At 29.0% G+C, this 13,019-nt stretch overlaps 1 long non-coding RNA gene across 1 annotated transcript in view; it reads left to right on the top strand.

Annotated features, from left to right (window-relative positions):
- The window catches only part of LOC139425166 (uncharacterized), a 45,502-nt gene extending 33,298 nt beyond the window's left edge, over window positions 1-12,204 (top strand). The window contains exon 2 of the long non-coding RNA XR_011636443.1: window positions 11,992-12,204. This is a non-coding gene — a long non-coding RNA (uncharacterized lncRNA). The remainder of the gene's footprint in view (window positions 1-11,991) is intronic.
- The last annotated feature ends 815 nt before the right edge of the window (window positions 12,205-13,019 follow it).

Below are 13,019 nucleotides of genomic sequence, written 5' to 3'. Positions count from 1 at the left end.
AAAAATTCACATTGGAATCCTTTTCAAAAATATTTCCTTGAAATGGAAAAATAACTCTTTTTTTTTCGTCGTTGTTTTTAAATTTAAGTTTTAGTTTTTGAATAAAATAATATGTGTCCTAACTTAATTCTAATGTTGATTCCAATATCCCTGTCTTACATTTTTAAATATAATAAGATGCATCTTAATGAAATATATAATTTGTAAAGAACAATTATCTAAGCAATTTTCTTAAAATATAAAAAAGAATTTTTTTCTCATTTCAAACTATAAGTCTTTAATTTAATAGGATGTATCCAACCACTATATTTTTGCATGAAATAAAACATAATCTAATGAATTTAAAATTTGCAAAGAGCATTCATTTCCAAACGAAATAAAGCTTTATTCTTAATATTTCATTTTATTTAAATTGTATTATTCAGATTTCAGGAATCTTACTTTAATTCACATTAAAGAGAGTTTCTTAAGCTAAAAATGTAAATATATTGCAATTATTGATATTATAAATGAAATTATGCAACTTTATTTATCTTAAGTAAAAACAGTACTGAAAAAATATTTACTAAAGAAAAGAAAAAAATTTACATAAAAAAACTAATGTGAGAAGATGGAAAAAAAATTATTGGATTTAAAAGTTGTGAAATCAAAATTAGTCTTATTATGATTTTAAAAAAAATTTTATCTTTTTATGTTCCAAAAATTATTTGATGCGAAAAATAATATTAAAAAAAATAATAAGTGTAGAAAGATGTTTCATTTTTTTTTTCATACTTAGGTTCAAGTTAATTCCTGCTTAAAAGTATCGTAAGCATTAAAATGAGTCTTGATGAAATTAAAATATCTACCTCATAGAGTTTTTTTCGATCCCATGTGTGTTATAATTGCAACACATAATTACCATTTATAAAATGGAATTAGCCAAGGTAAAACAAAAAAAAATTGTCTCAGGAAGCAATAATATTACTTCGTTCTAAAGTTAATTTGAAGTTGCCTATTTTTAGCTCTCAAAGTTATGATTCATAATAAGCATAAAATTTAATTATCAATAAAAAATATTATTTTGAGAATAAGTGTTCCACTTTTAAGGTTTGAATATTTTTTTCCTTTTTTATTTTCATTAAATAACTCGTTTAAGTAAGATATCATTTTCAATTACACCTTAAATAATCTAATTATTGGGATAAGCAAAATAATGACCAAAATTACAAAAAGAAATGACAGTTAGAATTTTCTTTCATTTATTTCATGCAAATGGAACATTAGTATGCAATTAGGTGAAAAAAGTTGGCAACAACTTTCGAAAGGAAAGTAAAAAGCAAACGAATATTTCTTTGAATCTGATCGTTTGCCGTAATTTGATTAATCTCTCGGTACTTGATAATATTTCAATATACCAGGATTACAATAATAATTATAGCGGAACAAAATTTGCTTTCCAAGATTAAATTCTTAATGAACTGGAAAATTGTATTTACCGAATTCTTTTGCAACTCTTAATTGAATTTTCCTCACTCAGTTATGCAGGGAAAGATGTCATTAAAGCCGCGTTTCATATTAGTTGCCAGATTCAAAAAAGGAAACTTTCTAACAATATTTTGGCGACATTTATGTTCTGTTGTTGGAAACAAATCTTCTATTTCCCTTCTCTTTTTTTTTTTTCGAAAAGGAAGAATTCGCAAAATTCCTTCAGTTATCTTTTCCAATTTGCGTGTGATTAATTTTATGTATGAAGAGCTGATTTATAAATTAGATTTGATACGAGAATTTTCATTTTTACTAGAAATTCCTTAGCAATAACGCTTTTTAAAAATGACGTTGTATTTGTATCTACGAAAATATTTTTTCGTCATCTTGTGTTTTCCACAGTTTTGAAAATAATTTTCCTAAGCTTTCATAGTAAAATTACTCTAAGTTCTTCAGATATTTATGTAATATTCTTAATGTAATTTTACCAAGTTATTTCGGAAGTGTAACTTTATTACTCAACTCTTAAATTCAGAAGATACGTTCATGTTTTAAATAATTATTAATTTTACAATTTTTAAATGATGCACACAAGTTAATGATAAATATTTGGCGAACTTTCACTTCTAATCCTTTGCTATAATTTTTCAATGATTACTTAAAGAATTTCTGTAAATACGTTTGCAAATAGTTCTAAGTAAGTACAAGTGAATAACAAATTCATTTTCCTGCAATAAGCTGAGAAGAATAAAAATATTTTCCAGTAGAATAAAAAGAACAAACAAATGTGGGATGATTGCCTGCCAGCATAATCCTTCATTTTCAAAATTATTTTATTCGGTGTTAAATTTTTTTTTAGTTTTAATTGGAGATATAGATTTAATTAAAAATATAGAGAGAACTCTAAAATTGAAAATATCAAACTTGTAACACAAATTATATAATTTTAAAATTCGAAATATCTAATTTTAAAATTCAAATCTAATTCTGAAATTCAAATTATATAATTCTAAATTCAAATGATCGATTTCTGCAATTAAATACATTAAGTTCTTAGATACAAATTATCCATTGATGAAATTCAAATTATAAAATTTTACTTCCTATAATCCAATTTTGAATTTCGGATGTAATATATTTTCAGAACTACCACAAAAATCTAAACAATTACTTCATATATTATCAGGCTCAGTAGTTTGCGAAACAGCATTATCTTTTTCATAGTATTAGTAATATTAGTAGTATTAGTAAACAAAATACTGAATTTCTGAATTAACTAAATACTAATACTTAACTTCTGAGTTAACATTATTATATTTCAGTGAATCAAAATTTTTAAAAAAATTATAGAAATATTTATCCCAACGGCAAACAAATTTTTCTAAAAATTTGTTCGTAAGTTTTATTTATTTTTTGTTACTCTCATCGATGAAATTGTATAATTTTAAATTTAAAAAAATAGTTAGAAATTTTATTCCTCTAACATTGTCATAGAGCAAAGGTTAAAAAAAAGTGGACTAAATCGAGTGGGGAAAAAATTATGATGTTGATATCTTCTCCAAAATTTTAATTTTATGTCCTTTGGGCAGCGTTTTTTTCGGAGAGTCTCTTTGCGATTAGGTTAATTTAATAAGAATCTTTTTTTGATTAAGTTAATTTAGTAGAGTCTTTTTCGATTAGGTTAATAAGAATTTCTTTTTGATTAGGTTAACTGTTACAGACTTACAATTAACCTGCACGGAGAAAAAATTCTGGTAAAATGACAGTTCTTTATAGTAATGACATTTCTAGTAAAAAAATAAAAAAATAAATAAAATTTAAAAAAAACATAACTCTGTGAATAAAACCGAAATATTTAAACGTCTCGTGTGGTAATTTTCCGCTCCTATGGTGTGGAATAATTTACCGGAAATTCTGGTTTTGAAATTTTTAGTTCTAATTAGCACGCAATTAAAAAAAAATAATTAAAAGGCAAATTTTACCCAATAAGTGGTTTTTATATCATTCTGAAATGTATCAATGATAAAATTACCAACTTTTATCACGCATTATAAAACCATATTTAAATGTTAATTTTACCAAAACCATTGCCAAAGTGGTTCGGTATAGATAACCGAGCTTTTTAGTGTTCCCACAAAGCCAGAAATATGTTAAGTTTTACCATTTTCTGGTAGTTTCGGCATTACTATTTTTCTCAGTGTCAGATTGCGGGCTTTATTCACAACTTATTTTGTTTGTAGTTTTAATTCCAATGCTTTGTCTTTTTTGTTACATTGAAGCTGCTATTTCTACATGCAAAACTCCATAAATACGATAGTTTGCTCGATTATTTGAACATAAAATGCAGCTTTAATTCTTCTTGCTTAAAAGTAAAAAATTTCCGTCGTCTATAAGTTTATCCACGGTAATGAATGAATCCTCGTTCTCTAATGCTGATATTTTGCACTTTCTTAAACGATTGCATTTATACAAAAAAATAATAATATAATTATAATTATTATATAACAGTGTACCCTACTGCACTATTTTTCCGGTAACCGATGAGATGACGAGTTTAGTATAGTTACTAATAGAAATGAATAGTACTTTTGCAGTCAATAACCTCTTTCACTTTTTTTGTTTATAATTTTAAACAAGCCGTTTTGAAAAGCATTTTGATCTTAGTGGTTTATAACTTCCCTGAAACAATAAAATCGTCAAATTACTGTTTCTAAAGCGATTTATTTCAAGTTACCGTCTTTCTAATTAAATGTTGAAGAAAACAAAGGAGCTTTTTGTGTTTTCAATTAAAAAATATAGTGCAGGAGATAATGCAATATAATGCAGGTAAAGAGATTCGCACATTACATTGATCACTTTCATAAAATCACAAATTATAATCCTCAGAAAGACAGTGCTAACTTGAACTTGTGATATCCTTGTTTCCTATCGTTTAAATACTACTGGATAGTGCTCTAATTTGATAAATATAGTGTATGACTTCACATCTATATAATAATAACGCAATATTGCTTTTGAAATAATGCTCTTATTTTAAACATATTTTCAATAAGCTAAAAAAAACATACCATAATCTCTGATATTTCTCCTATTTTTTGGCAACACTATAGTTATTATTAATTTTGTTCGGTCGGTTATTTTCGTATGCCTGTTTAAGCAGAGGGGTGTGATTGCTCTTGTTTTCCAGTGGCGCCATCTATGGCCAAGAATTCGACTTCTGCCACACCCATTCGTCGGACCCGTTTATAGGTCGGACCCATTCATAAATCCATTCATTCATCCACAGATCGTAATTTTCACCTGAATTAGAGAACGATCGATCCCCAATCCAGTACCCCCAGAGGTATTGATTTGTTACGGGAACATGGAAGACTTTGCGACTCGACAGATTTAACGTACACCAGTCATCATTTTACTACATCAGTCATCATTTTACTTTAGTTTCTTCGGCCGGCGGGGTTCAAACCCACGAACTCTCGGACATGGCTTCAGCGCCCTACTGACCAAGCTATTTAAATAATAAGTTAAGTAATGTGGAATTTTGGTTATACATTGAGTATTTATATAGAATAATTTTGTTTTTTAAAGAAATCAAAAGTTTGTAACAAATAAATTAATTAGATTTATTTTTCATCCTTTTCAAAACGGCTGTAGAAATTTTAAGCATAAACGGTGCTATAATGCCTCATTCAGTCCTACCAATTATTAGCAACGAAGTTTGAATTTTTCGAGCAATAACATGCATATATCATGCTATACTCAAATCATGACTTGAGAGGTGTGTTAAGAAGTAATACACTACGTAATGAAGCATTGGTATGAGTTTTCTATTTTATCTCACAATAGAGATGGAAATAAATTTAATACTTCTGCTGCTTACTCTGATGAAATGTCCCGATCTCATGCTTACGTTTAGGTTTGTGTGATTCAATGACGTCCGGACAGATTTTAAATTATTACTAAACTTCATTACACGAAGAACTTCGACATCGTCTTCAGGACACCTCTGAAAAATAGTTAAAATTGAAATCAAAGTTCATCCGAACGGCAAAGCCACGGGGCAACAAGATGCTGAAAGAATTTGATTAATATATATTGGTTAAAATTAATTAAAGTGTTAAGATTGGAGGAGAGGTTGGAGAATTAGAATACATTAAATAGAGTTGTGCTGTGCGTTAGGTTTGGTTACCATTAAAGTTTATAAGTTGTACAAGATAATTATGAAAGGTGTCAAGCTGGTCACCAAATGCGGATAGTTAAGGAAATTTGTTTGAAGCAAAAAAATATTAAAAATTCTATGCAAAATAATTTTTTTAAAAATTACCTTTTCAATCCAAAAATACATTTCTATAAGTACTTTATTAAAAAATATTTTGAAGCTAAACAAAATTATTAATATTTTAATAGTTTTAAATAATTATTTCACATTTTAATTGATATCTATCATTAAATTTACATTAAAATTAAATTTATAGAAAATTAGGAATAAGAGTACGTCATTGGTAATTTTGCGTCAAAACTGTCTTGACGTGGCATGTCTTTTCAACGCAAAGTTTTTGTCTTCTTTTAAAAATCAAATCGTACCTTTATACTTGCAAACTATTGTTCCAAAATAAATTTGAAACAACAAACTGTCTTTATATGTCGTTTTTATTTAACTATTACTATTTTTTATAGTTTTAAATTCGAACTAAACTAGATCAAAAATATTTCTTATTAAAAATACCTCTTGCTCGAAATCATTTCCTTAGTATTCATTTTCAACTTTTAAAAGAGTTGCCCTCTTCCTCGTAAAAATTGTCTACAAAGGTGCCATGGGCATAATAGCACCATGTTTTCGAGCCGAACATTATGATGGTGGTAATATTGTAAACACTGTGCATCGGCAACCTTTACCTCTCAGACAAGCTGATCACCATCTATCTAATACTGGTTACACTACAAAAAATTTCAGATCAAATTACGGTAAAAAGTAACGTAGGGGAGAGTGGGGTCAATTGTAACATTTTTTACTTAGCTATTTTTAACTGACAAAAAATCCAATATATTACTAGTATTAATTGACAGACGAGTAAAGTAGACTGTCCTCTACTAGAAAAAAAAATTAAATACCTTATTTTAAACGTTTTTATATTAGTTTTTGACAATTNTTTTCCGCAAAATCAATTTTTACAGGAGCATGTTAAGGGAAAAAAATCTGATAAATCATAATTTTTACAGTAATAATTACAGTAAAATCACTGAATCACTCTAATCAAAAATATTACTGTAAAACTTATGGTATAATATTTTGCGGTAAAAATAGATTTTACTTTAAAATGGATTTCACAGATAATGCACCCAAAGTTCCGGTACTTTATACCGTAATTTGATCCAGAATTTTTTTAAGTGTTGGCTCTGAGCCGCCGTCAGGGATAGAATAAAACTTTTAACATTTATTTTCTATAAAAGAAACAATTAATGCAGTTAGGTTTAGGTCATAATTTGCTGTATACTGATATACTAAATATTATATATTTTTTGGCTAACTTTCGCAGGTTTTTAATTGAAAATTAGCTTATGAACTAGGATTTCAAATGTTTTAAGAAGAAGTATGCTTTTAAATAATTTTAAAAAAATTGAAAATAATTCTATATCGGTTTTCAATCTACCTTAGACCTGATTTAGATTAAAAACAACTTCGAAACATTTTTATCCTAAAATAACCAGTACCGAATGAAAATACAATTCGAGAACTATAATGTCCCAATCATAGTAAAAATAGTGTGCTACGCCCTGAAAATTATCTCACTATATAAGGAAAACAAAAGTTAAATGACCCTTTCTTACCATAAATAACAATAAAAATGCTAAGTAATAGCCTGGAATTAAATATAATGCATGCGAGAGCTATGCTATGTTTTTTGTTCTTTTAACAAACGGATTGGTCTATTGTAGTATGATACGATTACATATGGACCGCGCTCTTATTAAGCTGCATTTATATACAACAAATTATCAATTACAAATGTTAAATATATACAGAAAAAAAACTAGCTCACTGTCCTCTAAAATATTGCATTTTTACTCGAATGCATAACTCAGTTGAATTTGTAATTTTTTTTTCTCGCACGCATGCACTAGAAATGTAATACTCGTGAGTACATCCGTTTTTTGTTAGAAAAGGATAAATCAAATGGTCATCTAAAGAATCACAGCCCCACCTGCCGGAAACTCTGTGAAGATAGTGCTGTTCCGTTTTTGCCTGATGCTCAGTTGAAAAGTGGAAATAAAAATGTAGTTTCCACATTTTATTTCCGATTTTACGATGGAAAAGTGATTCAAACGTTTTATTTCAGAGCAGTCGTTTTATTTATGGCTGAAATATTTTGGTTACTCTTTCGTTACATAATTTTATTGCAGTATATCGCGGTAGCATTCAAAGAATGATTCAAAGGTAGACAAATTTTATCGAAAGGCAAGATATTTCAGTTTTTGCAAAAAAAAACGAAATATATTAATTTAAACAAATAACAATTTAATTCAATTAATTAACTAGTAGATTTAAAAATATGGATCATCAAAGCGATCCGAATCAAATGAATCAATTCATTCAGATTATTCGAATCATGAATCAAATCAGAAGATTATATTGGTGAAATTATTGTTAATTGTTTGAAAAAGAGATTTTCTAACAGTTTTTAGGGAAGCAAAAAATATACTAAAACGGATTTAAAAATACGGATCATCAAGGCGATCCGAATCAAATGAATCCATTCGTTCAGATTATCCGAATCATGAATCAAATCAGAAGATTATATTGTTGAAATTATTGTTAATTGTTTGACGAAGAGATTTTCAAAAAAATTTTATGGAAACAAAAAATATACTCAATTAAGTGATCAGAGGTTTCATTTAAATAATTATCTGTAAGATTTAGGGGAAACGAATCATCGAAGTAATCCAAATCAAATGAATCAGTTCAGCTAGGTGATCTAAATCATGAACCAAATCAGCAGATTATAATCACTTCTAATCTTTATGGAAAGAGACGAATCTATTTTCTAATCATTCAATCATCAGAACTATGAGATGTGCTCCGAATTTCGTAACTTAACAGAGCAACGCTACAACATATATTTCTGATTCCATCGATGTTACAGACATTGAACAAAGCGATTAGTATATCCATTTAAACCATTTCCTTTTCTTTTTATCTTTCTATCTCTCTTTCAAATTTAAGCAAATATTTATAATATACCATTTGTATTATTATTTAAAATGATTATTTTAAAAAATTCATTTAAAACTATAGACAATGATTTAATGAAATTACCTTCCTGCTTGTTATGTTCGAAACATGAAATGTGAGAAATGAATGACATGACAAATGTATGTTTCCATGCCATGTTTATCTAGTTCGTAATTCATAACACTTATTTTAAATTCATTTTTTATTATATTCGTGGTAGAGGAGGGAAAATATACGATCATGAAATTAAAAATTTAATTTAGAGGAAAGTTATCGTAAGACTTAAGACTCATGAAAGCAAAAGAGAATACAATATAAAATTGGACGGGATGTGTAGAAAGAATGAAGGAAACAGATATGTTAAATGAAATCATGGAAGAAAAAAAACGTTTATAACAAAAAATAAAGTAAGAAGTTGACCAAAATTAAAATGAATCGATGGACTAGGTTGAGAAGACCTTAAGATACATTCTTTCGTAGTTCAATTACGAAAGAATGAGAGCCGATGAAAGGGTGAAGTGGAATTCTATAAAGAGAAAACCAAGGTCCGTCACGGGCTGTAGAGCTGGATAGAAGGAGAATTTATTCATTTGTTTATTTTTGTTGCTTCATACGAGGGATCTTTTTGAGCAAGGACTGGAAAATATTGAAAAAAAGGATGTAATAGTTTCGTTTAGGAAATCGAAAAAGTTTTAAATTCATTAAAACAAATAATAAATAAATAACTCAATTAGATCACTGCAGATGAATTTAACCTAAAGCATTAATGTCTTTTTTTTCGCAAATAACCACAATTATTTTAAATATTTATCTTTGCATTTTTAATTGTAAACTACGAAAACTACGAATTACTAAACTACTGTTAGTTGAAATTTACTTTTGCCATATTCTAACTAAGAACTGAAAGCAGAATTAAATTTTGGCATAAGAATTTTTAAAAAAAAAATCTTTGTCTTTGTTCTTTAAAAGTTGCTGTATTATGGATCATTGTTTTATTCCCTCTTAAGCTGAGTCCATAACAGGTGTCAGGATAATCAGAAAGCTACACCCCTTCTGTAATCAGCTGCATCGGATATTATATCCATCTCACCACAAAAAGGTGATTGTGTTTTTTTTCTTTCATATCTACACACGGGAAAGTTAATAAAACAAGGACAACAACAACAAGGCATCTTTTCTATTTCAGTCAACAAACGCAATGCATAATGCATTCTTTTAATCTTTACTCAACATTTTGTTTAGTTTAAAACGCAATCGGCCTGCTTTCCTCCATTAGATTTCCTAAAAAACTCGTAAACGTGTCTAAAATGGCTGATATTTCCGAATTGTCTTTTTTACCTCTGGAGGGCTATGCTTAAAAGTATCACGTGACCAAAAATCAGATAACGAAGTTTATGGTCACAGATGCAGAGGTTATAAAATATCAAGCTTGAGTGAGTAAGCCCACCTATGGCTCTATTTCTACTTCTTTTTTTTTGTGCCCGCAGTCTTGTTTACGTCTCCCATCGGCCATTATTCTTCCCTGGGTTTGCAGATAGAAGAGGGAAAAGTAATTATCCCTATATGCCTATCTGCGTTGTCTTTCCAGTAAACAATAAATTTATAGGACAGGGATAACGAACAGTGAGGGATAAACTGAAGGGATATTGTTTACCTCAATAAAATGTTCAACTTCTCTGAGAAAAACACCCAAAAACCGTTCTGTTTGATAACACAAAAAACCTCTTAAAACTTGAATAATTTTGCTTCAGAAACGGAGCATTCTATACTGAACACTTTACGTAAGTACTAAATTTATGCATAGAATTCGGTTAGGAGAATCAATTAAATATTTTTTAAGCAGAGTATTTTCTATACATTTCATTCTTCCGTAACTGTTAAAAATATTTGTGCATTCTGAAGCATGATATTCTTCCCGAATCAGCTGAACCAGATTACAGTGTAAGTTCACACTTAAATGCAATATATTGTTGTTCTGACTGGAATGAAGCATAGTAGGACTTAATACCTGACTGTGGAGGAAGCCCACAACCCTGGATAGCAAATATTGCTCTCACTTTGGCACCCGATGGAAAATGTAAAAGAGGGAGGCCGAGACTTACTTAGCAAAGATGCATGCACCAAAATCTATGCTAAGCAAACCTTAAAGAATGGGGGGAGGCAAGAGGACTGGCTCAGGACAGGGCTTAGAGGAAATAGAGACTTGAGACTTGAGGTTTTATGTACCAGCCGGTGCGAAAAGGAAGATAGCTAGGTGGATAAGGCGAATTTTTTTAGGATTATTTTATTCAACTAATAGTTTGATTCGATCTATTTTTCGGAATGCGAAAAGCTAACAAGGACAAAATTGTCACATTTTAAATTTCGTCAGAAAAAAAATTTCGATTATCATGTGATAATTAGTATTCATATTGGGTTGCTTTTTACGTAATAAAGGAGTTTAAAAGAATGCGTTTAGGTAGCGATCATCTGATCAAAAAGGTAATTAGTAATCATATTGGGTTGTTTTTTTAAGTAATAGGAGAGTTTAAATTAATAAATTTAGGTAGCGATCAACTGATCAAAAATGATGTCATGTTCCAGTATTTGTAAGTCCCTATTGTCTTGAATCTGGATGTTTGATTTGCAGAATATTTCTATCATTTTCCTATCCGTGACCGCTAGATTCTTTAGATAGTGATTTAAGTAGTAATCATTTAATCAAAAAGGTAATTAGTAATCGTATTGGGTTGATTTTTACGTTATAGGAAAGTTTGAAATAATGAGTTTAGGTTGCGATCAATTAATCAAAAAGGGTGGCAGGTTCTAGTATTTGTAAGTTGCTATTGTCTTGAACCTGGTTGTTGCGGAATACTTCTATCATTTTCCTATCTGTGACAGCTAGATTCTTTAGGTTGAGATTTAAGTAGCAATCATCTGAACAAAAAGGCAATTAGTAAACGTATTGGGTTGTTTCCTTACGTCATAGGCAGATTAAAATAATGCGTTTAGATAGCAATCAACTGATTAAAAAGGTAATTAGTAATATTGGGTTGTTTTTCATATTGGGTTGTTTTTTACGTAATAGGAAAGTTTAAAATAATGAGTTTAGTTTGCGATCAACTAATCAAAAAGGTTGGCAGGTTCTAGTATTTGTAAGTCGCTATTGTCTTGAACCTGGTTGTTGTGGAATACTTCTATCATTTTCCTATCTGTGACCGTTAGATTCGTGCTGCTCACCTGAGAGCTTCTGTGATTTTTTTTTTAATCTTAAGATCTCATTCCCTTATGCTGTATGTTTTTTCTCGTTTCAGGTTTTCTTCCTGTGGTTCAAGTTTTCCTGTCTGGCCATGGTCTAACTATCCCTTATTCTTTGCCTATTTTGGTCTTACAATCAAGATTTCCTGATTAATGAACGTGCTCTGAAAATACAAAATATAATGCTTTAATTTTGAGATTCCTCGTGGTTGTTTAAAAATCTCAGGTGAATTCATATTAAAGTATTTTTAATGGATATGCCGTAATAATTTGTTGTATAAATAAAATTTTTGTGTAGATCTGTAATGTCTTTAATAAACCAATAAATTATTTCTGTTTTACTTCAAAGGCTGTGTCTTATTTCAGCTCTACCATCTTTTAAAAACAGGTTTTTTCAGTTTTTTTGTTTTGGAGGAGGGGATTATTATCCTTTAAGCTATTTTAATGTTTCCTTAAAAAATATTTAGTTTAAGATTAAAAATCTCCAACTCAATCATTATTTGAATTACTTATTAACATAGATGCGTGCACATCTCATAATAAATATTAAAAAATAACTGAACCTAACAAAATTTGTGGGGGCTTTGAAATGGAAAATTTGTCCTCTCAAATCTCCCTCAAATTTTTACTATTAAACCACTCACTTTATTTATCTTAGAAAAAACGCAAAACTACTTCGTAAAAAATACTGGGTTGAAATGCAAAAGTTCCAAAATAATAATAATGCAGCAAATAATTAAATGTATTTAAAACAATATTTTTAATAGTCCTCATTTTATAGTATTTTATACTCATATGAGAATTATACTCTTAGAATTTTTAAACCTTGGTAGATATTTGTACGTTGAACCACTATGTCGAGGAAATTTGCTGCAACTAAGCTGAATTAGACCTTAAGCAACCACAGAAAGTCTTAAGCATAACTATTTGAATTTTGAACTCTCTGAACCAGGGTTGGCTTTTTGCCGTGCCAGTGGCAGAAAGTGGTTGTAACCGGTTAAAACCGGCAAAAACTGGCAAAAACTGGCAGAAACTAAGAAAACTTCTGTATTAGTTCTCTTAATGACATTTTGTTTAAGTAAAC

This window comes from Parasteatoda tepidariorum, chromosome 3, assembly GCF_043381705.1.
Source record: "Parasteatoda tepidariorum isolate YZ-2023 chromosome 3, CAS_Ptep_4.0, whole genome shotgun sequence".
Taxonomy (NCBI): domain Eukaryota; kingdom Metazoa; phylum Arthropoda; class Arachnida; order Araneae; family Theridiidae; genus Parasteatoda; species Parasteatoda tepidariorum.
Note: the sequence above shows the minus strand (reverse complement) of the source record. Positions and strands in the feature narration are given on the sequence as shown.